Raw genomic sequence first — 25,795 nt, 5'->3', positions numbered from 1 at the left:
GCTCCTTTTTAAATTGGCTTTCATGGAACTTTGTTCCATAAGGAATCTCAGATAAGACTTTTTTTTAAGCCTTGGGCATGTGCATGAGTTTGTGTCATCAAATATCTGTATGCGTTGAGTAAATTTCTCTCCTCTTGAGGTGCCAAAATAACTTGGGGCTCCTGGGTCTGCCAGAAAATAACATTCTTTACTTACCACAGTAAGGAACCTTGTATAGGATCTATGTGGATAAGGTATGAGGTCAGTTCCCGAAAGGCTTTTATTGGCTCTGTAAGCCAAATTGGGTGCCTTTAAGGAAAGCTTGCCATTCCAGTCAAAGTCTTGCTAAAATAACCAAGTTCTCCAGTTGTTTCTTGTTGGAAAACAAAACAGATTCTTATTGTATTGCCATAATTTAAGAATACTCACATATAGTTTCCAAATTTGGGGGAAATCCAGTAGAGAAAAATATGCTACAAATTTTGTTTATATATAGAAGTGTACTTTACACAATTGTTAAAAATTATAAATAGCTAAAAAGTAAAGTTTTCTCAGCTTTTAATAACAAAGGATTAATAACATTCTAAATAAAAAGTCATAAAAGGATTATTTTCATCTTCAATTAGTACAGTCCAGGCAGTTAACTACTGTTCTGTTTGATATTCATGAACATTTTAGCTCCCCATGAAAGTCCTGAAAGATTTTTTTCTCTATTCTAATGTCACAGTCTCCACAGTTATCAGAAACGTGCATTTAGGAGCACCTGTTAGATTCCTATAGTGGATTTAAAAAACCACCTTCTAAAACAATGCTTTAACCGTCTAAACTACACAACGAATCCATTCTCATGCCTTCTTATATTTTTTTACTGAAAGCACATCATTCTAGTTTCCTTACATGCCTTGCATGTAAAACTATTGTTCTAGTAGTCCCATGTACATGTTACACTGTTAACTGTTAGCAACTATTATTTTGGTGAAAAGTCTGGTAAATAAGTTATTTTAATTATGTACTACGTGTGGAGCCAAGACACCAGACAACAGTGCAGATAAGGTCTGACATTTTCCAGCATAGCTAGAAGGCATGAATAACTCTGTATGTCTCCAGGCCTTACCTAGCTTTAAAGCAGGGAAGTTGTACAGTTAAAATCATAATCACAGTTTATGAAGTATTTAGTAGGCCTAATAACATTTAAAATTGTATAACATTTCTTTTATAAATTCCCTTTCATGAGTTTTTTTAAAAAACTTACACAGAGCAATTATGACATGCTTGGACTTTCTGACTTGTCCTAAACATTTTTCTTTTTAAACAATGAGTCATTTTACTTTAGGACAAGAATTTATCATATAAGATTCTTTTCTTACACAAAAATCTTTGTTCTTTATAACTTTCTGTATCAGAAATACCTATACTTTACAACCTCTGAATTAGTCAAAAGTAATTTTCCTTGTTTAGAAGTTATGGTTTGTACAACATATTGCCCTGTGAGTCCTGTGAAGGAAGAGCAGATAAGGATGCTGTAGAAATACTGTACAAATTGTCTACATACTATAGAAATTATCCCTTCTCAAGAGGTTGCTCTGTTACATTTTTGCTAAAGCTTCTCTAAGTAAGTGTGGGCTATTTCTAAACCCCTGAGGCAGGAGTATCAAGGTTCAAGTTACTGGTTGAAGATTTAGGTAGCTTTTCCAGGAGAAATAATGAAAAAGATGAATTTAGAGGTTGGGTAAATATTAAGCAAGCACCCATCTTGGAAAAGTATATTTTTGCACCAAGGAGGTGTGAATCTTTTCTTTTGGAGGGAGGAGGTGCCATTTGTTCCCATTACCCAACAGGTTTTGTAGAAGAGTTGCTCAGAGAAGAAGATAAGCATAATGTAGGCAGCTCTTGAACCTCAAAGGGAAATTTGTAATTTTACTTGACACCTCCAAAGTTTCCCTTGTCATGTTGATTATGATGTCTGATTTGGAAGTCAGCCAGAACAGAAAGCCCCTTCAACTCAAGAATAATAGATGTTGGGATTTTGTCCTGGGGGTCCTTTGGCACTCAGGGCAGTCGTGTTTCCAGTGGCCTAGCTTGTGGTAGAGGGGGTGAGCCATCCAGGGTTTTTCCCATTTATACCATTAGGGTGGTTTGCCTTCTAGTGGCCTGGCTTCCACACCAATGGCAGTTACCTGAGACGGTAATCTCAGGGAAACCTGAAGAGGGGGTTGGAGGGTTTGTAAAACAGCCAATAATTGAGCCTGCCTCTTGTCCCTGCATTTCTCCTTTTTATTAGCTCTGTGCTCTATCCTCCCAATTCTACCCTCAGTTATAAAACAAACAAACAAACAAAAACAAAACAAAACAAAACAAAAAGCCAGAAAGCTAATATAAGGACCTCCTGTACAGGGGCACTGGGTTCCAAGGTTGACTTATGTAATTTACTCTCAGTTTATTTTTATGCCAAATAGCTTTACAAAGGAAAGCTAGTTTGTGTGTGTCTGAGTGTGTGTGTGTATGTGTGTGTGTATGTATTTGTGTGTGTATGTATGCACGTGTGTGTGTATGTATGTGTGTGTGCATGTATTTGTGTGTGTGTGTGTTTAAGGTTTGGAAGATTCAAACTTTTCAGTTTTGGGGGGATGCGTCCACGTGGCATGTCCTGTGGTATGTAGACTTGGTTATGTGTATGCAAAGAGAGGACAAAGAATACAAATAAAAAGAAAAAAGAAGGCATCTCCTCTTACTTTTCTATTATCCTGAATAGGGCATTCCCCATTTGTCCCTAGTGTTCTGGAATTAACCAGTTTTGCCATGTACCGTTAACCTTGGTCTCACCTTATCACAATTACCTACTTGGGATCAGAGGAGATAACAGAGTGAACAGTGAGCCCCTGTTCATCCTTGGGGTGCTGGAATGAACCAGTCTTAGCATGTACCCTTAACCTTGCATTCATCTCTGTTATAATGGTAATATGTTAATCTAAGACCAGCCATCTTCGCTGTCCTATGTATCTCCTGCACCTGCAGCTTTGGGTTGGCCTATGTCCTTTTCTCCAGGACCTTATAGTGACTCTTGCTCAGAGCATTTTAGCCACAAATTGATTATCTCTTTTCTTAGATTCCCATTTCCCGTGTTCTTTAAAGACGAAAAGTAGTAGTAGATGAGAAGCCTGTTTTTCAGCTAACTGCCACAATAGGTTTGGACTTCCCACCTTTCAAATATGACGTTGAAGGTGTTGATGCATGTTGAGAAGGTGTGGAACTGATCAGAGAAATGCAGGCTACAGGAGGAAGTAGGAGGAAGCTAGAGGAATATTCATGTAATCCCTTCATATGATCGCAAAAACAGCAGCCCTGGGATTTAAGTGATCATTCCTTTGCACTCTTGACATACAGTAGTAACCTCTGGAGGAAATGGGGATAAAAAAATTGCAAATGGCAAAGAGAATTTCCCCTCCTCCAAAAGTGGTATTAACTCAAAAAAAAAAAAAAAAGCAAGCAGCTGATGTCCACAAAGGGTCACAGAGTGAGGCATTATGCAGGCAGTAAGCCTATGAAAATCTTAACCCTAGAGCACCACAAGGGAAAAAAAAAAGTGTAAGTAAGTCATAAAGAGCTGGCAAAGTCAGGATCCCAGATAGTGTCTGTCCTGGAAATATGCCAGCAGACAGGGGGAGGGTTAGCGGTATCTAAGCTGGTAAGGTAAAAGCAAGTATAAATCTCAGAGGGTAGCAACGAGACAGCCCATGTCTTTGCAGCCAAGCAAATGCAGCAAGAGCCTGAATAACAGGGAGTGTATGTTTAAGGAGTATATGTTTAAGAAGTCATGTGGAATGCAAAGTGCAGCCAGAGAAGAGGCAGACTTGCCCCTGAGGCAGACAATTTGGCAGGTATGCGAGGCCATTTCAGAACACATACAGAGAAAAACAGAATAATAGGTAGTGCAAGTTCTTGAGAAAGCTGATTTTAGTTGGAAAAGCAGAAGAAACCCCAGATATTGCAGGGTGTTAGGCTTTAGTCCTACCACTCTCATGAGTCTTCTGTCAGGAGGGCCATTAAATATCTCAGTTCTACTAGGTGCAGACCCCAAGGTCCTTTCTACCCCCCATGAGCCACCTGTCACGGTGAGCTGAAAGATCAGCCTGGGTGAACAGAGCCACTTTTGGCCAAGATGAATCTTTCTGATGGTTAGTAAGCAGGAGAGTGAAAGGTGAGAAGAAAACCACATAGAGGGGTTTAATACCCCTGGAAAAAAGAAGGTGAGATGTGGAGGTGTCTTACCACTTAGGGAATGTATCAGAGTCATGTGGACCAAAGTATGTTAGCAGTGGAACATATATGAGTCATGCAGCACCAAAGTATGTTACTGCTGGTGAATTCATATGGAGCTACAAGCAACCTCAGTTCTTGCCTTCTCAGAAGAAAGAATTTGGCAGAGGGGCATAAGGCAGGAGAGACCAAGGCAAGTTTTTGAGCAGAAGTGAAAGTTTGTTACAAACTGTAATGCCAGAATTAAAGAAAACAAAGTATACTTGGAAGAGGGCCAAACAGGTGACTTAAGATATCAAGTGATAGTATGATCTTTAACTTAGGATTTTAGAAGTTGGCATACTTCTGAGCCTTGTGTCCCTTCTTCCCTGATTCTTCTCTTGGGGTGAGCTGTCCACATGCACAGAGGCCTGCTAGCACCTGGGAGGAGAGCATGCAAACATGCACAGTGTGTTTATTGGTGTTGTATGCGTGCTCACTTGAGGCATTCTTCCCTTAACAGTTGAATATCCCTAGAAGGCCATATACCAGTCTGCCATTTTGCCTTTTTAATGTTCGTGCTTGACCCTACTTGCCTAATTCCTGAAGTCTTATTGGGAAACTGCTGATTACTAGTTTCAGTTTTATTCTATCTCTTGGGAGATTGCCTCTCCCTGGCGCTGGCTGTGACTGATTATTATTTTGAGAAACAATGTAACAACCACCTGATCATCACCTGGTGGTCACCTGACATTTCTGGTTGGGGGCTGGGGATCCCTTTCCTGCTCTGCCCATGTCTGAAAACCTACCCACCGTAACAATATCAGATGAAAAATGTAGAAAGAATGAGTTCTTATGAATGTCCAAGAATGAGTAATTGAGTACAGAACCAGGGTAGAATGTGAGAAAGGGCAAAATGGTAAAAGGAAAAAAACAAAAGAGGCAGAATCAGTATTGGCTAACAAATGTAGAGCAATGCAATTGTATAGTTTTCACCTGGTTATGATTTCAAGACTTTGCCTGATTTATATAAGCTAAATGAAAGAGTTCCTATGTGGTGACAATTTTAGACCTTCAGGGAATGTAAATTATGTCAACAAAAGAGTCACATTCTGTAAAATATTTGAAGAGATTTATTCTGAGATAAATGTAAGAACCATGACTCATGATATATCCCCAGGAGACCTTGAGAACATGTGCCCAAGGTGGTTGGGTTACATTTTTGTTTTAAACATTTTAGGGGGACAGAAGTTACAGGCAGAGACATAAATAAATATATATAAGATATACATTGGTTCATTCCATAAAGGCAGGACATCTCAAAGTAGTGATGTGGGGGGCTTCCACCTTATAGATGGATTTAAAGTTTTCCTGAATTGTAATTGGTTGAAAGGGTTAAACTCCACCTGAAGGAGTAAAGTTAGCAGAAAGAAATGTTTGTTCTTAAGATAAGGGGGCTTGTGGAAGCCAAGGTTCTTGTTGTGTAGATGAAGCCCCCAGGTAGCAGGCATCAGATAGAATAAACGATAAATGCTTCTTATCAGACTCTGAAAGGTGCCACACTCTTAGTTAAATCTCTCCTGGATAAGGAAAAGACCAGGAAAACAAATCTGATTATTCTACAGAATGTAGATTTTCCCTACAAGAGACAGCTTTGTGAGGCCATATCAAAATATGTCATGAAATATATGTTGGGGTAAAATACTTCAATTTCTTTCAGGGCTTGGTCTCTGCCATATGATGTTATACTGGAGGCAGGTTGGAATTTGATATCTTATTGCTACAAAGAGTTTGTTTTGTTTGTTTTAAGATATCTGTTTTAATGTTAATGTGGTTAGTTGTGTCTGAATTCCAAAGAGAGGAGAGTTTAATGAGACTTGTCTGACCCCCTCTTAGTATCATGGATTTAACTGTTTTTTTTTCATGTTTAACTTGTAATTTAACTGTTTTTTCAAGTTTAGCTTACTATACCTGCTCCTGTTCTACCCATCCATTTCTTCTTGTTTATTTTCATTCCTTGGCAAGAACCATGTTACATTCATTAGTGTAGTTTAGAATTATTGGTTGAGCATCCACTATTGCCAGCCACTGTATTGTATACTTGAATATAGCTTTGAACACTCTTCTTGGACCCTCTTGATAAAATTTAGTTGAAGACATGGACAATAACTAATAAACAAACAAATGCAAACTTGAAAAATTATGGGAGAAATAAAATGCTCTGTGAAGAAATAATACTGTTAATTTAGGGCATGAATACCTAATATAGATAGAGTGGGTAGGGAAACTGGATCTCTTGTCCGTTCCCTCACTTTTCCACTCTTTCTAAATATCCTCGCTGATCAGAAGACTGGTATAAGGAAAGGCACATAAAGAACACAAGTAAAGAAGAATAAAGAAGTTGGGAGAAACCAAGTTGGTCAAAGACGCTTCAAGTTGAATAAGATAATAATACAGATGTAACCATTGACTGTGGTCACCTAGAGGTCATTAGGGGGTAAATCATTAATGTAAAACCCTAAATATGTAAAACTACATTAGTCTACATCTGCACACTCTTTATGGTTTTTAACTATTGCAGTGGATGGAATGTTTATCATTCTTTTAAAAACTAATCTTGATAGAATCAACTTTCTTCTTTTATCATCTCTTTTCTATTCAAGTGTGATCTTTAGCAAACAATTATGTTCCACTATCTTCTATCTTTAAAATTAAGTACACAGGTAAACAAAACTATGATTCCAGTCCAGTATGGTGGCATATTATTTTGTAATTTTTATCCTCCCAGATAAATTAGCAAAATAGTGTTTGTTTTCTCAGTGAACCATGGGGGTAGGCCATCAACAGAGAATGAGGATTTGGTGAAGCTTTGGAAATCTTAAGAATGAGAAGGTGGAAAATAGAGTGGGATGGCAAAGATTTTAGGAAGTAATAATATGATGGCTGACAGAGAGATTACCTTGGGAAATGCTCAGATTTTCTCTCTTACTGAAATTTGTGATACTCATGAAAGAAGGAAACATAACTTTTCTCCTTTCCAGTATCTTTGCAAAAATATTCAAGACATGTGTGTAAGTGTGTGTGTGTTTTCATGAGTTCTATTTTTCTCAGCAATCTGAGAAGTTAAGTTCTCCCTCTTTTTTTCCAATAATCAAAAGAGAGAACAATAAAATGTACCCATCATATTCAACTAGTAATTAAAATAGAGTTGCCTAAAAGGGCATGGCAAATTGGAGGCACGATTCCAAAGAAAATTCAGATAGCCCCAATAATATGCATAATAAGAAGGCATACTATTAAATTCTAATTAAAATTCACTATATGTATAAATTGGCTAAATAAATAAATACATGAAAAGATTTCACCTTTTCCCTATGTTCAGAATGAAGAACAGGCCTCATGGCTTCAACATGAAATAACCATTAATGATCAGGGTTTAGACCATAAATTTTATTTTAAAAAATGTTACTATTATCATCATATTGTTTTATTTTCAGGATTCTTTCTTTCATTTGGCACATGAAATATAGATAACCTGGATTCTTCAGTAATGCAGTGTTGAACTTGATCCCAGTTGGCATCTGAAAATACTGATGACATCAGACAGAAGGTAAGTACAAGAAGTGGGATTTTTAAACTTATTATTAAAATAAGAAAATACTGCCTTTCATTTGACTTATTTACCCACTCTGTACCCTTCTCCAACAACTTTGGGTACCAAAAAGCTGACTACTTCTATGACCTTCCTTGAATTCTGTCTTTGTCTTTGTTCAGCCAATGAAAGGTTCTAGTCGGAAATCTGAAAGTGGAAGGAGACAGTGGTCAAAAGAATGGGTTGACTTTATTGAGCTTGCTGCATTCTTCTTTAGAACCTTTCCACATACAGCTATTTTCTCCAGGTTTTGGTAACCACTCTCTCCAGTGGTGTTAAAGGCTTAGAATAATAGCTTCCTATTTTTACTAGGTCTAGAGCATTGCATTATACCTTACTAAACCCTGTATGGGTAGAGGGTGTTTTTGTGTATATGTGTTAACACCCTCTACCCATTCCAAGGGGTTGAGGGGATAGCAAGCTATTCCCACTATCAAAATCTCTTCAAATGACAAGATTGAGCATGATAACATGTTTCATTCTAAGATCCTGACAGATAGAAAAGGTTCTCATGAGAAAGCAGACATTTGAATTGGGAGGAAATTAAATATAATAAAATGACATTACAGCTATGAGAACTTTGAGTCAGGCTTAGAATGGTGCATATATGGTGTGACTTAAGATTCAGTGAGACAAAAAGCTTGCAAAAATTCTCTTGGTGACCTCAAGATATTAGGAGTCCACAGCTTCTTGAGGAGATGGAGCCTAGATGTCTACTAAATTATTTTCAGAAATTAAAAGTGAAGTCAATCCTGGGTCTGTGGTGGGAAAATTGAACAATGAGTCTGGAGCATTTTGTAGTAACAGAAAGTAAGAAAGTGTTCTAGGAATAAAAGGATGAGGGCATGTCAAATGGACACAAGGCTCCAACCTGAGAGAGCTCCCATAAGGACATGGTAGAACAATTTAGCAACAGAATACACAATGAACAAATAGCATAGTATTAAATTATAATAAAAAAATTAATATTCATGAATCCATACTGATATAAATAAAATATTAAATCAATAAGAGAGTAGAAAGAAATCTTCGGAGAAAAATCCCACATAATATAGACAGATACTCTTTTTTTTTTTTTTTTCAGGAAGTAGAGCTTAGTTTCCCTTCCTTCTCTTGAAAGTGGGCTACATTTCAGTATATCTAAGCTCCTTAGCTATGCAGTTTGATTATTCACTGAGAACACTGTGATGGATTTTCCAAAGACTGAAAGCTTCTTATCCCTGATAAACTTACAGCCTCATATGATTTTGATTTATACAAATGCTACTTATTATACTGGTGGTAGCAAAAAACAAATGGACCCAAATGAAGTTTGAAACACACATATATGCAAGAACACCCTCTACCCAACATTTTTTCCCCAAGGGATTGAAGGGATAGCAAGCTGTAGTTTCCTGTGTTCCACTAATTTCTATAGACAAAGAAAAATGTACCTAATAGTTTATCTGCAAAGATGCATTGACTATGATTTCATCCTCTGACTTCAGGAGGGTAACAGGAATGTATCTTTCTGGACATAGAAATGAGAAAACGTTCCTTCTGCTACTCTCTGGTTGGTTCAAACTCAAATCGTGATCTGACTGAAGAGAGTCATCCCTAAGAAAATCATAGAGGCACAATTTTCCCTTTTGCTCTCAAAGAACTATAGAGATTAGTTATTACAAACACTGTTCAACTGAAAAGAGTAATAAATCACACAAATTTATTGGATATCTGCCTTTTCAAGGAAATTTACTAGAAACCATTTGACATTAGGTGGGGGAATATTATATATTTCTAGTGTTGCACTATGTATTTTTGAAAGAAGAAAGTTCAAAATATTTTATGGAAAGCATAAATGTCTTTTTGAAATATATGTAGAAATAGCTAAATGGATTGAGAAGAGCTGTTAAATATGAACATACAGCATGATCATAAACAGCTATTTTGGTGCACTAAACAATGTATTCCCTCACTGTTAGGGCAGGCATGCACAGACTAACATAGAAAGAATCATTGTTACTAATAGGAACTTCAAGGGACTTATTTCTAAAGAAAATTGATTTTAGAAGAAAACATGTCAAATTCTTTTAGTTTGAGAAACTTAATACTCTAGCAAACCTAGGCAGAACAATCAAGAGAAAATATGGTCTGAGAATGCTGATATAACTTCAGAACTCAGGTTTGCACTCACATAAAGAGCATTAAACACATTTTTGATGAAGCAAATCTTCGTTTGAGTCATAGGTTGAATGCAAGATAGCAAAATGTTGGAAATGTTAAAACTTCAGAAAAAGTTTCATAAAATTGTTAAATTACTAGTAATCCTTACCTAAGATTATTTATTTATTTATTAGTTATTTTATTTGATTAAAAATGAATGAAAAGAAATATGCTTTAGCATTTTGGATTTAGCTGAAGCTCCATATATCCTGGTGGACACAAATTCTTTGAATAAGTAGCCACAGTTATTCCAAATGTTAGCAACATTTCTAATGAAACAAGAAAGCTAAGTAAAATAACCTTAGCTAAAACCTACAGTTCAAATATAATGGAGTTTATCAACAGAGAAAGAAAATTGAGTTTATCATTAGTCTTCAAAAATGTTGCAATTTTTACAAGTGTCTTTCTCTTTATATATTTGTCTCTATCCCTCTAATATTGTACAACTACCCTTTCATATGGAAAAATCCTGATTATTCTTTAAAACTGTGCTCATGTATATTGATTCTCGAATGGTTTTCTAAAGTACCTTTGCCTCCGCTGGTATAGATTTTCAACATTTATTCATTTGACATCTATCTATTTTCATCTAGAAAGTGTAGTTACTTTTTATTATATATTTTGTTTACCCAGATTTGAAATTTTTTTCCCTTGGGGGCAGAGGGAGGAATCCCCATCTTCTATACCAAAAGTCTTGTCCCAGCGAATAAGACTGGAATTTAAAATCTGTAATTTTAAATAACTGGTTGGATGTAGCAATGCCACAAGAAGTGATGTTTTAAGTAGCATATAATTTAATGACTAAAGCCAGGCATGGTGGGTTATGCCCGTAATACCAAGGCTATCGGAGGCCAGGTGAGAGGATTGCTTGAGGCCAGCAGTTCAAGATCAGCCTGGGCAACATAAGGAGACCCCCATCTAAAAAAAAAAAAAAAAAAAAAAAAGCCAGGTGCGGTTGCATGGGCCTGTAGTCCCAGCTACTTGGGAGGCTAAGGCAGGATTGCTTGAGCCCAGGAGGTCGAAGCTGCCGTTTGCCATGATTAGACCCCTGCACTCCAGCCTGGGTGACAGAGCAAGATCCTGTCTCTAAAAATAAATAAATAATAAAGTAATAATTCAATATATTTCAATACCTCAACAATCTGCTGATGAGTTGGCCTGTATCAGTGACTGTTCATGTCCTTAGCTGCTTAGCTGCATGGACAGAGCTTTTACTTTAAAGAAAGCAGACATTTTTCTCCAGAGGAAAGAGAAGTGCTTGGGAGACAAAAGCAATATAAGGAGGTGATTAATGGTAGAGGCTGGAAGTTAGATAGATGGGATGGAATTCTAGCTTTACCACTTACTAGTTGTGTGAATTTGGACAATTTGCTGATAAAATTGACAGTGAATTTACCTTTTGAGACTACTGAATTCTCTTTAAAGAAAATCTCACCAAGTCAATGTATAAATGATAATCCCAACTTACAACAAAGTTTTGAAGAAAATGACAGCCCTTTCCTGTAATATTTGGGAGACACTGCTAGATATATTATATCACAAAACATCCTAAAAATCCTGTTGGACTATGACTACCTTTTTGTCAAAACTTCCACCCTTTATTGTTACTCACACCTGGATGGATATTCTCACACCTCTTTCAGTTTCCCTCACTGTATCTCTTTTTCAAAGGGTTGCAACACTGTTCTTTCCAACCCTCTGCATTCCCTCTTTCCCACTCATCTGTGTTTCTCTGTCTCATGTAAAGCAACTTATCCTTCTTTTGGCTTCCCAAATTCTCTTCCTCAGACTTCACCTTAGCGCTCAGCAGAGCAAAGCTGAGTCAAGCACTTTGTGAGATATATTAAAGAAGCAGGGAAACCATCCTCCTTAGAAAGCAGAAGAGGGCAATGTAAATGTTTACCTATTTTGTGTCCCGTTACATTTAATCCCTGTTAGTGTAATTTACCTCATCTATAATGATAATAGTAGGACAGTAAACACCTCCTAAAAATGTTATCAGTGTTTTAAATGTGATAGTGCATATAAGGCACCTTATAATTATTACACAAAAGAAATCAATACATTAGCTATATAATATTTTGTTCAATGGCTTTCATTGATTTAGTGGACATTTCCAATCCATTACAGCATGTGTTTACCTGGCCTACTAAGATTATCCCACTAACAAATCCCTTTAAATTGTGGAAGTCATCTTCATCTTTTGTCTATACCTTACTTCCACATCTCTAGGTTCTTGTTTTTTTTTTTTTTTTTTTTTTTTAGTTGAAGGGCACCTGGAAATAGAGCAGAAACCAAATGATTTTCTATGCCAAGCAGAATGCCATAAATTTTCAAATAAAATTGTCACATTCTCAGAAAAATTCAATACACTTGTACCTCCCTTCTATAATCTGAATTTTCTTACAATCAAAAATAACTCTTAACACAAAGTAAAAACATCTTCTCAAACACAAATATCTTCTTTTGGAAAGTACATGAGGTTTGAACCTTCATCATGATGTTGGTTAGCTATGAATTTTTAGGGGACTTGTTTAACCTCTTCCTCTATTTGATTAACATAATGAATCCTATTTTAAAAAAATCTTGGGTTGCCCCAAACTTTGTGTATATGTCAATTAGATATCTAGAGAAACGCTTCCATTCATAGATTGCTAGAATGCTTCAAGTACAAAACTTATTCCAGTGTATTGACCTAGATTGCATATCCAAGGCAACCTAATTTCTATGCATTTCAGTTGAATAAAAATGGTTAACAAAGTATATTTCTGTAGATTCAGTGACCATAGTTTCAGATCTTTTGATAAGGTGAACTAAGATTAAAGTACACTGAAATACGTAGAAAAGCCCAGAATTAACAAGACCTTCTCTACATTGCACATGTGCCAATATAAATGTGTAATATATAAGAATAGTTCTATATTTCTTTTTCTATTTCAGAAGACAGATTTACTCCAATTTCAAGGCTTGTATAGCTTGATGATTCTGCTTGATAGATGATATATTTGATTATATTGCAAATACAGTTTCTCTACATTGATAATCTGAAATGAAATATCATTTCCTTCTAAGTGAAAGAAACTAAATGTATCTTCTATTCTAATTGCTAAAATTCTTTAAGAAGGCATGAAATCTGTTATCCAGGTGCTCTAAAGGAATGGCTCAATGTGAAAATACTTCATACCTCAATATTTTATTGCTTAAGCAATATTGTACGATTGTATCTCTAAAAATATAATTTGACATGCTGATTTTATTTTTTATTTTGGTTGAGATGTATATTGACTTTATTCAAATAAAATGTACTCTACAATTGAGAAATTGTACTATCTAACAAAATAAATGTTGCTTAATTAACTCTTTTTGAGTTAGAATATTTTTTCTATTTTTTCAAGTACTTGCTCTAGATAATAGTAAACTTTTACATATTAAATGGAAACCCATAACGTTTAGATATATTTGTTTCAAATAAACCAAAAGCACTGAGACAAAGAAAAGGAAATATTGTTCACTCTGTCTTTCCATATTATTGGTACACATTATGAGTTAGTTATCTTTTAATTAGAAAAGACAAATCAAAGAAATATGAAAAATGATCTGCGTCTAAGCTTATTTTTATTGATTAAATCTTGATTACATTGCTCAGACATACAAACCTTATGCAAATTTTCTTAGAACTTTTCAAAATTAGCTTGAATCGTATCTGAAAATGTTAAGGAGAAAATTTTGTCTTTTTTCACTTGTGATTGACTTGATTAATATATTCTCCCAACATTAATCATTTATTTATATGTCTTCTACCAATAATATTCTCTATCTCTAAACCTTGAACTCTCTGAAGAGTGACCACTAATAATTCAACACATTGAACTGTGCATTGCAAAATCTTGTCTTCACCAAACAAGCAAAGTGCTCCAGAACCCAAATTATAGACTAGCATATGAAAACTTATTAGCAAATATCTTCTGCTACTGGTCAGATGTGTGACCAGAATTGTTCTAATCAACTCTGGACTTTTAGCCAACAACTTAAGAAAGGAATGTAGCATGGAAAGTATCCATGTTATAAGTTCATTTCTCAAATCAGAAGCAGAATTATAGATTCTGGGCTTGCAATTGGAGAAAGCCTGCTTTCCAAGAAAAAAAAAAAAAAAAAGAAAAAAGCAGAATTGTAGATTTTGCTTCTGATTTGAGATCTGGGATAGTACCTATAGAAGTGGTGAAATAAATGGTTTTGCAATTAAACTTAATTGGTTTAATCTTGATTCTGCCATTTACTGGCTATTTGATCTTGAACAAGTTGTTTAAACTTCCTAATCATTAATTGTCTTCATCTGTAAAACTGATAAATAATGATGCCTATGTATAAGGTTGCTATGTAGGTTAAGTTAGATAATGCAAGTAAACCGTGCAGTATAATGCACATACAAAAAGCTCAGAAGTAATGGAATTAAGGTGTTTAGTATTAGCATGTAAAGCATTTAGTGTTAACAGGAAAAATATTTAGTATGATGCACATCATAAATTGAAGAGCTAGTAGAATCAAGTAGCTACTATTTAGGTATTATTACATTTTTGTTTACTTAAAAAAAAAAAAAATATATATATATATATATATATATATATATATATATATGCTTTTCTCAGCTCACTGCAACCTCTGCCTCCCAGGTTCAAGCAATTCTCCTGCCTCAGCCTCACAAGTAGCTGGGATTATAGGTATGTGCCACCACACCTGGCTGATTTTTTGTATTCTTAGTGGAGATGGGGTTTCACCATGTTGACCAGGCTGGTCTTGAACTGCTGACTTCTGGTGATCTTCCTGCCTTGGCCTCCCAAAGTGTGGGGATTACAGTCTTGAGTCATCAGTGCCTGACCATGCTTTTCTCAATTAATCTTTTTCTTCTAGGTATTTGTTGCAGGTTGGATTCTGTGGAAGCAGATTCTGAGAAAGAGATTAAAATGCTAGGAGTTTATTAGGAAGTACAGTCAGAGTCAGCACCTACAGAAGGAAGAGATAGAGATAGGACTGCGAGGTGAGAGAAGCTCTTGCAGGCATGCAGTCTCAACAAGGTTTCAACCAATTATATGAGAGCCCTGGAGCCATTAATAGATAGATGGCCCTTCAGTGGCCTTTTGTTGTTGAGAGGAGGCTGGATGTCCAAACTTTTATATTAACCAGGCATTGGATGTAGGTTTCTTCAGGAAGGAGATGTGACCTTGAGCAATGCAGGGCTCTTCAACTAAGGGCAATTTTCTGAGATTTCCTGGAACATATAGTTGAGCATTATCTTCCAGGAGCACTCCTCGCAGACAGGAGCACAAGTTCTTCTGTCCTGCAGGGGGATCTAAGCAGCCAAATACAACAATTACAATTACATACTTCCTCATAAGTTGTCTTTTCTGGGGGAAGCTAAATTTGCTTTTTTGTTTTGTATTTAATAGCTATCAATGGCTGTTCTTTTGAAGTCAATTAATAAAAGGAAAGTTTGCTAGTAGGAGATGTCACAGAATTCATGAAAGCCCTTTCACAATTTGCTATGCCACTTGGATGTACTGGGATTGGATATAGTGATATGCACTATATCCAACAGTGGATATTTCCTTTCTTCCTCCCTTCCTTCCTTCCTTCCTTCCTTCCTTCCTTCCTTCCTTCCTTCCTCCCTCCCTCCCTCCCTCCCTTCCTTCCTTCCTTCCTTCCTTCCTTCCTTCCTTCCTTCCTTCCTCCCTCCCTCCCTCCCTCCCTCCCTCCCTCCCTCCCTCCCTTCCTTCCTTCCTTCCTTCCTTCCTTCCTTCCTTCCTTCCTTCCTCCCTCCCTCCCTTCCTGCCTCCTTCCCTCCCTCCATTCTCCTTCCTTCCTTCCTTCCTTCCTTCCTTCCTTCTTTCCTTCCCTCCCTCCCTCCCTCCCTCCCTCCCTCCCTCCCTTCTTTCTTTCTTTCTTTCTTTCTTTCTTTCTTTCTTTCTTTCTTTCTTTCTTTCTTTCTTTCTTTCTTTCTTTCTTTCTTTTTCTTTCTTCCTTCCTTCCTACCTTCCTTCCTTCCTTCCTTCCTTCCTTCCTTCCTTCCTTCCTTCCTTCCTTCCTTCTTTCTCTCTTTCTCTCTTTCTTTCTCTCTTTTTCTTCTTTCTCATATTAGACATCTAAAACTCTTGGTATTGACAGACTAGCAAGACTGAACTAAAATGGAACTTATAAAGTAAATAGTAAAGAAAACTTGGGGGTAAGTAAATAATTAATTTTTTAAAAGGAACTATCATCATTTAGCCCAGAGAAGAAACTTTTTGTAGGGTTGGAGGACAGAGATGTGCCATCTTCCTTACAGGCAGGAAGGATAAATCATTTGATTTTTGTTTAATAACAGGTGGAACTTTAGTAAGAATAAGGTAGGTGGTGTGTGCATAGAGCAAAATAATGGAACACACCAGAAACCCAATTGTTTGATTTGAATGTATTTCAGTACAATGTTTTGGTAACATAAAGAGAAAAAGGGAATTTATTAGAAAGATACTTGTTTAAAACCTATCACCATAATACAAAAAGGAGTTGGAAAATCAAGTCACACAGCATCTTTCAGGGTTTCTATAGAAGTTTAACTTTCACTCAAGAGAAAAGCCATTAAAGCAATTTGGCTATGACTCAACATAATATTTCTTACTCTCAAATCTGCATTCACTGGGAGAAATTGTGACTGACTCAGATTCAGTGAAGTGTCTATTTCTAGATTAAATAAGGGTAGCAGGTGGGCGGGATCATGTTAAGCTCATGGAGAAGCTTTCTTGTGGGCAATGGAGGGCTCCATCTTAGCAATCAATTCTTCTGTTTACTACTACTTGGCAAATAGGGAGACTATTTTACTTAGCGTACATAGGCAAATATCAAGGGTGTGTGTGTGTGTTGTAAAATGGAAGTAACTAAAGGGAAAACATTTTAGATATATGTTATTATAAAATAAGATAAATTCCCATGCATTTGGGATGATTTAAATATGTTTCCTTACAAAATCAGGAAAATTGGCTGATTTATGATTTGCTTCAATATACTGGGTTTACAATTGGAGAAGGCCTGCTTTCCAAGAAAAAAATTGTGTGAGTATATATTTATTTATACATATGTGTGTGCATGTATCTCTCTACAGTTTTTAAAATCTCAGAATAACATTGCTTATCACTTATTCAAGATACAATAAGGCTTAGTATTTTTCTTTAATTTACTTGATAAAGTATCCATATCCTTCATTATTTTGATGCCTACTATATTGGTCAAGTAGCTGTGCTATGTTATTTGAGAATTAATATGGACTTATTTTAGAAAAATAATACCTAAAAGTTTGGCAGTTGGCTGACTACCAGTCAATGAGAACCTATCTAAAATATAAATGTATTTTTAAAGTAGCTGTTGAACTTTTTGACCTATAACAAATGTCTGACTATAAACTCTGGCTCAAAAATAAATTCACAGATTTTAGTAGGCTTTTGAGCTATAGAAAAATTATATGACAGAATTTTTTTAATTAGTGTGTCAATTAGACATTGATTAGAACACTGTAGCACCCATGCAAGTTTTATTATCACCATTCAGGCTTAGCAAGCTTGTATGTTCCTTATATTTTGCAGCAGTTCTATTTGGTTTAATATTTGGAATTAATTTCTGAAATAGCTTAGACAGGCTGAGCATTCAGTCTGTCGTTTTTCTAAATCTGATAGGATGGAATAATAAGTAGCTGAAATATTCTAGAGCTATATTACAGGCTTCAGTGATCACAAGGGTCTATGATTCATTCTCAAAGCAAAGTTTCTTTTCTAATATGTCTGATATATTGGTTTTTATTGGCAATTTTCATATCTGAGTTGGTGACCCTGCCATTTGTCTTTATTATTATTATTCTCTTTTTGTGGCAATGATAAGAAAACTGGTTCAGGCTCTCTGGTTGTTTATGTCTGCATTCAGTTATTCTTGAGACGGCTCTGCTTTGCTGGGTTCCTTTCTTGCCAATCTTTTTCTTTCTTTCTTTCTTTTTTATGGATAATTGATTTCTGAGCAGATGCTCTTTTAAATCTCATCTCATGTTAATTTTAAATACTTATTTATCAAATATTTCCAGTCAGTACATCAGGAATCCGTTCCTGTGTTACATTCATGGCACTCATTAAATTGTGATTTCATGATTAACATACTTGTCTCCTTTAAAGGACTGTTAGCTTAAATAGGGGAGGAATTGCATTTTTGTCATCTCTAGAACCAGAGTCTAAGCACAAGACTGAATACATTCTAAACACCCAGGAGTTTTTGATTGAAGGAGTAAGCAGTAATAGAACATCAGTGCAGAACTGGAAACTTAATGGGTGGGAGGAAAATAAAGTAAAGGAAGCAAAGAATAAATTGGTACTTCCATATTGTTGGTTTGGAAAAATCCATAGAAAAGATAACTATTGTTTTGAGTTATTGAAGTTGCCTACTTATTATCTGTATTCTTAAATGGATGTTCCATTATGAATACATAGAACAATTAAAGTCGCAAAGGTCAGCCTTCCTTTCTTTTTAGTACTTCAAGAATGTCTATCCACATGCAAGTTTGACCTAACATTTTATGCTCTTTCCCATGGTTCTTTCTCTTCTTCTGACTCTGTACTCAGCTCTATATCTTATTCAAGCCTATATCCTTCTTTTGGTGATTATTTTAATATCTTTTTTCAGCTTCCTGAACTTGCTTCTTATTCTACTCCCACCCCATTCTAGCTTATTTTACATTTTCTTCCCATTCTTTTGGTTTCAGTAAATGTACAACTCATTTGTAAATTTGGGAAGATGTCTCTGAAGACAGTATATAATTATGCTATTATAGCTTGGCACCTAGATTCCTGTGAAATAAACTCAATATACGGATCTTTTCCAGAACCCCAGTACATGTGATCTGTGTTAATTAACTGTGTTCAGCCTCCAGTATTTTGTGCCAATCCTACAAAATCTACAAAATTACTACAAAAAGTAAGGTGTTTAAGTTCTGTCTATCTCAGTTGCTTCATAGAATTATGGGGATCAAATATGTAAACACATGTAAATTTCCTTGCTACTACACAGTAATACTCGATTAAATGTGAGCATTTACCATTGCTGTTTTTCTTTTTATTGTTACAAAATATTATTGATATGTTCATACTCTTTGTGCTTAAGCAAATTTTGCAGCCAACTGTAATCAGACTTGCAAGATATACTTCTATCTCCAAAAGAAAAATCCTAAGCTACAACTTAACAATGGTGCTCTCATATACTTGGATGAATATTAATGTTTTTAAAATGGGGGATCTTCAAAAGCAATCAGAGATACCCAGTGATTAACGGAGGTTTCCTTCTTTTCCAAACTGCTTTGAAAATTCACCTGTTGAAACCTGTTTTTCTGTTCTGTGGTCATAATCAGAACTTTTAGCATCTCTAAAATATTCTGTTTTACTTTATCTCTACTCTATACTAATATAGCTCAATCCTATACCATCATAACTGACAGCTCCACAACAGGGGTAGAGCCCGTTCATTCCAAGGGGGACTCAAATGCTAGTGATCTTCAACCTCTCTTCCACTTGTGAGGATGAAACCTGGAGTCTATTGAGTCTGCTTTCTAGATATGAATAGACTGAATGAAGACATCTTGGCACTGGTGAATTCTATTTCTTTATTTTTGTCATCTTCTCAGCACCCATTCTATTCTTTCCCATCTGTATCTGCTTTGATTAGGGTGATATTAGTTTCACTTCTGTCACAATAAGTAGGCTCCCTGTTGTTTAAATCAATCAGGGCTATCCCATCCCTCTTTCCACAATATTTCATGTAGCTCAAGTCTCGACCAGTCATAACATGACACTCCCCTGTATCCCGGCCCGCGGGATAGTCGAAGCAGGCCCTGGAGGAGGGGGTGGGAATTTGGGGAACAAGAGATACGAGAAATGGAGACAAGACAGTGCTCTGATCAAGTCTCTCTCTTTTAATGGCGGTAATGCAGTGCCTTATATACACTTGGAGGGGAAGGGGTTGGGCCAAGGCGAAAATGATCTCATAGTGGAGGCGTGGCCAGATAGGTATTGGTTTCTCTGGTCGAACGTCATGTTGCACCTGCGCTGTCAGGTAGTAATTTTCGCGGGGCGGGAAAAATAGGTGAAGAAGCAGCAGGAAGAGCGCCATCTTTTATGAGGTATTAATACAGGGAAAAAAGTAAATCTAGGGAGGAGGTAGAAGGTAGAAATGAATACAGCTCAGGCGTTTTTAATCGTCAGTTATTATTCGCTATGGCCGGGGCGTGCAGCTCCGGACACCCCTGAACACAGGGACCTGTTCAGTGTTTCAATTAGTAGGAAAGTCAGATATATATTTGATGTCCTATGTGCTGTTGGATGGGAATGTACCATGTTGCCCAACTGCTGGCAGCCACATTAGGACTTACAGGGTAGCCAGAGGTAGAGTGAAGCCAGATTTTTTTATGGCACAACAGAGAATCTGAAAGAAATTGAGTTCTTGATGACATTACTGAACCGTTGGACCTTCAAGTTACATGAGCCAGTGATTCCCCTTTTCTGTTTAAGCCACTTGGAATACAGGTGTACTTTATAATCCAAGCAATCAAACTGATGTAGTTTCTATTTTTTTTTTTTTTTTTGAGACGGAGTCTTGCTCTGTAGCCCCGGCTGGAGTGCAGTGGCCGGATCCTCAGCTCACTGCAAGCTCCGCCTCCCGGGTTTACGCCATTCTCCTGCCTCAGCCCCCGGAGTAGCTGGGACTACAGGCGCCCGCCACCTGGCCCGGCCAGTTTTTTTTTTTTTTTTTTTTTTTTTTTTTTTTTTTTTTGTATTTTTAGTAGAAACGGGGTTTCACGGTGTTAGCCAGGATGGTCTCAATCTCCTGACCTCGTGATTCGCCCCTCTCGGCCTCCCAAAGTGCTAGGATTACAGGCTTGAGCCACCGCGCCCGGACCCTCAAACTGATGTACTTTCATTGAGTGACTTGTGAATAAACTCTTCACTCAAGATCCCAGCACACTCACTGTCCTTTAAATTAAAAAACGAAATAACCATAGAATCCCCCCTATGGAAAATGTTCTCATACCTGAGAATGTAGAAGTTATTTTACTAAAGCAAAAGTTAACTGGCACAATTTAGCTTCGGCAGCTGGCCAATGATTGCACAGAATATTCCTTGATTGAGATCCAGAGATGTCCAGAGGCAGGCCCAAACTGCTCCGAGATCAGCGAGGCGTATTACCTCAAGACAACCTTGTGGTATACAGCCAGTCAGGTAAGTTTCCTCCAAACACAAAAGCTTTGCAACTCCACCACATTCACAGGATTCAAGTTTGTTTCAGAATCCTAAATCTGGTTCTCAAGGACTTTTTGTGTCACATGAAAGCCAGACATAGTAAAATATTTGTACTCAAGGCCCTCTGCTGGCTTCCTATTATGCTCTAAGAAAGCAACAGATTCTTGCAAGTGATGGAAATGTCACCCAATCTGATCTTCACTTATACCTGTAAATTCATTTCCTAACACTCTCTCTTTCATTTAGGTCTGGTCTCACTGGCCACCTCACTTTCCTACCAACATGCTATATGTATTCCTGCCACATACCTTTTGTACTGGCTACTACTCTGTCTTAGAAGGCCCTTCCTGCCAATATCTGCGTGGCTCACTCTCTTAACTTTCTTCTAAGAACGTTTTCACAGTGGAACTTACATTGCATGATTTTTCAAGAATATCAAATGCTTCTTTTACCATGTTCTTTGCTCCCCCACCATACCTATACAACCTTCCTTATCCATGCTTCTGCTTTATTTTCTTCTTAATCTTTAGTACCTAACATAGAAGTTTTAAAAGTAATGATCGTGTTTACTATATATTTCCCCATTAAAGTGTGATTTTCGTATGCACAAAAGAATAATTGGTATTGGAGCTACCCTACCTTACTCACAATTATAAAACTAAATAATATATATACGAGCAATGAACTTCAGGCATTGGATACAGGCAGCACAGGATTGTGAAAGAAAGAAAACATAGGAAAGGAAGTGCGTAGTATTTTCCTCAGTTGTTTTTCTTTTTTTTCCTGCAAGTCCTTTTCCTGAACAGTCAGGGAGGTAGGAGCCCTCAAATGAATAGAGGAGTTGGGGAATGCTGAGGTAGCTGAGAGTTGCAGGGCATAGTCCTGGAGAGAAGAGAGCCATGTATAACAGAAAAAGAAGTCAGAAAAATTAAAAGAAAGTATGGATCCTTATGTACAATGGCACAACTATAAGAATTGATGGCTGAATTTTTTAACAGATAGAGTAGAAATTAGAAGACAAGAGAACCTCCTCATTAAAAGGCAAAAAAAAAAAAAAAAAAAAAAATTAAAAATCAGCCAAAAATTGTGTATCCCATGAAGCTCTCCTTCATTAATGAGGTTCCAGTAAGAATATTTCAATTAAAGAAACCAACAAAGAATGTACATTTTGGCCATAAGTAGAAAGCTGAAACTGGATCCTTTCCTTATTCCTTATATGAAAATTAATTCAAGATGGATTAGAGACTTAAATGTTAGACCTAATACCATAAAAACCCTAGAAGAAAACCTAGGTAATACCATTCAGGACATAGGCATGGGCAAGGACTTCATGTCTAAAACACCAAAAGCAACAGCAACAAAAGCCAAAATTGACAAATGGGATCTCATTAAACTAAAGAGCTTCTGCACAGCAAAAGAAACTACCATCAGAGTGAACAGGCAACCTACAGAATGGGAGAAAATTTTTGCAATCTACTCATCTGACAAAGGGCTAATATCCAGAACCTACAAAGAACTTAAACAAATTTACAAGAAAAAAACAAACAACCCCATCAAAAAGTGGGCAAAGGATATGAACAGACATTTCTCAAAAGAAGACATGCATACAGCCAACAGACACATGAAAAAATGCTCATCATCACTGGCCATCAGAGAAATGCAAATCAAAACCACAATGAGATACCATCTCACACCAGTTAGAATGGCAATCATTAAAAAGTCAGGAAACAACAGGTGCTGGAGAGGATGTGGAGAAATAGGAACACTTTTACACTGTTGGTGGGATTGTAAACTAGTTCAACCATTATGGAAAACAGTATGGCGATTCCTCAAGGATCTAGAACTAGAAATACCATTTGACCCAGCCATCCCATTACTGGGTATATACCCAAAGAACTATAAATCATGCTGCTATAAAGACACATGCACACGTATGTTCATTGCGGCACTATTCACAACAGCAAAGACTTGGAATCAACCCAAATGTCCATCAGTGACAGACTGGATTAAGAAAATGTGGCACATATACACCATGGAATACTATGCAGCCATAAAAAATGATGAGTTTGTGTCTTTTGTAGGGACATAGATGCAGCTGGAAACCATCATTCTCAGCAAACTATTGCAAGAACAGAAAACCAAACACTGCGTGTTCTCACTCACAGGTGGGAACTGAACAATGAGATCACTTGGACTCGGGAAGGGGAACATCACACACTGGGGCCTATTATGGGGAAGGGGTGAGGGGGGAGGGATTGCATTGGGAGTTATACCTGATGTAAATGATGAGTTGATGGGCGCTGATGAGTTGATGGGTGCAGCACACCAACATGGCACAAGTATATATATGTAACAAACCTGCACGTTATGCACATGTACCCTAGAACTTAAAGTATAATAATAAAAAAAAGAATGTACGTTTTTTATATGTATTGTCTTAGATAAAATGAAAACTGAGACAGTTTATGTTTAACCTCAATATATAACACTCAGTGAGTCTCAATATATTTCAAAATAAATGCTTAAAGTTTTGTTTTAAATTGACATGATAATTGTATATATTTATGGGGTACAGTGTGATGCTTTGATACCTATTGTAATAAATCAGGGAAGTTAGCATATTTATCACCTCAAACACATGTCCTTTCTTTGTGGTGAGGACATGCCAAATCCTCACTTTCAGCCATTTGGAAATATACAATACATGATTGTTAACTGTAGTCATCCTGCTGTGCAATAAAACACGAACTTATTTCTCCTATCTTACTATAACTGTATGCCTGTTGACTAACCTGTCCCTTTAACACTTCTTCCTCCCTCCCCTCCTCCACCTCTGGCAATTACTATTCTACTCTACTTCTAAAAATCAATTTTTAAAAAATTTCCAGTAGAAGTGAGATCATGCAGTATTTGTCCTTGTGTGCTTGGCTTAATTCACTTAACATTGTCTATAGTTTCATCCATTTTGTCACAAATGACAGGTTTTCATTTCTTTTTATGGTTGAATTGTATTCCATTGTGTATATGTGCCACATTTAAAAAATCCAGTCATCTATTGATGAACACTTAGGTGTTGATTCCATGTCTGAGCTGTTGTGAATAGTGCTGCAGTAAACCTGGGAGTGCAGGTATTTCTTTGGCATATTGATTTTATTTTCATTAATATATACCCAGTAGTAGTATTGTTGGATCATATGGTAGTCCCATGTTATTCTACTTTTTAAAGGAACTTCCCTACTGTTATCCATAATGACTGTACTAATTTACATTCCTGCCAGCAATATATAAGATTTCCCCTTTCTTCACATCTTCATCAGCATTTCAATGGATTAAAGACTTAAATGTAAGACCCAAAATAATAAAACTATTAGAAGAAAATGTAGGGTGAATGCTTTATGACATTGATTTGGGCAAAGATTTTTTGAATAAGACCTCAAAAACACAGACAATTAAAGTAAAAATAGATGAATGAGATTACATCAAACTAAAAAGCTTCTGCAGAGAAAGAAAACAATCAACAGTGAAGAGACTACCTACAAAATGGAAGAAAATATGCACAAACTGAATCTGACAATGAGTTAATATTCAGAACATGTAAGGAACTCTAAAACCTCAATAGCCAAACAACAGACATTTGATTTAAAGAGGAGCAAAATATACGATTAGACATTTATCAAAAGTAGACATACAAATGGCTAACATGTACATGAAAAATACTCAACATCCCTTATATTGTGGAAATGCAAATCAAAACCACAGTGAGTTACCACCTCACCTTATTTGGAATAACTATTACAAAAAAAAAAGTAGTTATAGAATATGTTTTGAGCACCATGGAATTAATTAAAAATCAAGTAATTAAGATATCTAGAAAATCCCCAATTATTTGGAAATTTAAAAAAGTACATCTTTTTGGTTTTTGTACAAATTTTATTTAGGTTTGGGGGTACATGTGAAGGTTTGTTATATAGGTAAACTCATGTCATGGGGGTTTGTTGTACAGAGATTATTTGATCACCCCAGGTATTAAGCCTAGCATCGAATAGTTATTTTTTTCTGCTCCGCTTCCTCCTCCCAAGTAGATCCCAGTGTCTGTTATTTCCTTCTTTGTGTTAACGAGTTCTCATCCTTTAGCACCCACTTATAAGAGAGAACATGTGGTATTTAGTTTTCAATTTCTGTATTAGTTTGCTAAGAATAATAGCCTCCACCTCCATCCATGTTTCCACAAAAGACATGATCTTTTTTTTTTCATAACTGCATAGCATTTCATAGTGAATATGTACCACATTTTCTTCATTCACTCTGCCATTGATAGGGATTTAAGTTGATTCCATGTCTTGCTATTGTTACTGATGCTGCAGTGAACATTCCCGTGTGTGTGTGTTTATGGTATAATTATTTATATTCTTCTGAGTATATACCCAGT

General features: G+C 36.4%; 1 long non-coding RNA gene across 7 annotated transcripts in view; it reads left to right on the top strand.

The window, feature by feature from the left end:
- The window catches only part of LOC107127201 (uncharacterized), a 513,156-nt gene that overhangs the window by 445,173 nt on the left and 42,188 nt on the right, over nt 1-25,795 (top strand). For 4 of the 7 annotated variants that reach the window (XR_010577715.2, XR_010577711.2, XR_012418774.1 and 1 more), the window contains 2 exons: nt 7,713-7,825; nt 17,072-17,151. This is a non-coding gene — a long non-coding RNA (uncharacterized lncRNA). Of the gene's footprint in view, nt 1-7,712; nt 7,826-14,739; nt 14,788-17,071; nt 17,152-21,210; nt 21,497-25,795 lie in introns of those variants that run through there. The other 3 variants (XR_010577717.1, XR_010577712.2, XR_012418768.1) reach the window with 3 other exon arrangements.

Source organism: Macaca fascicularis, chromosome 1 (assembly GCF_037993035.2).
Source record: "Macaca fascicularis isolate 582-1 chromosome 1, T2T-MFA8v1.1".
Taxonomy (NCBI): Eukaryota; Metazoa; Chordata; class Mammalia; order Primates; family Cercopithecidae; genus Macaca; species Macaca fascicularis.
Note: the sequence above shows the minus strand (reverse complement) of the source record. Positions and strands in the feature narration are given on the sequence as shown.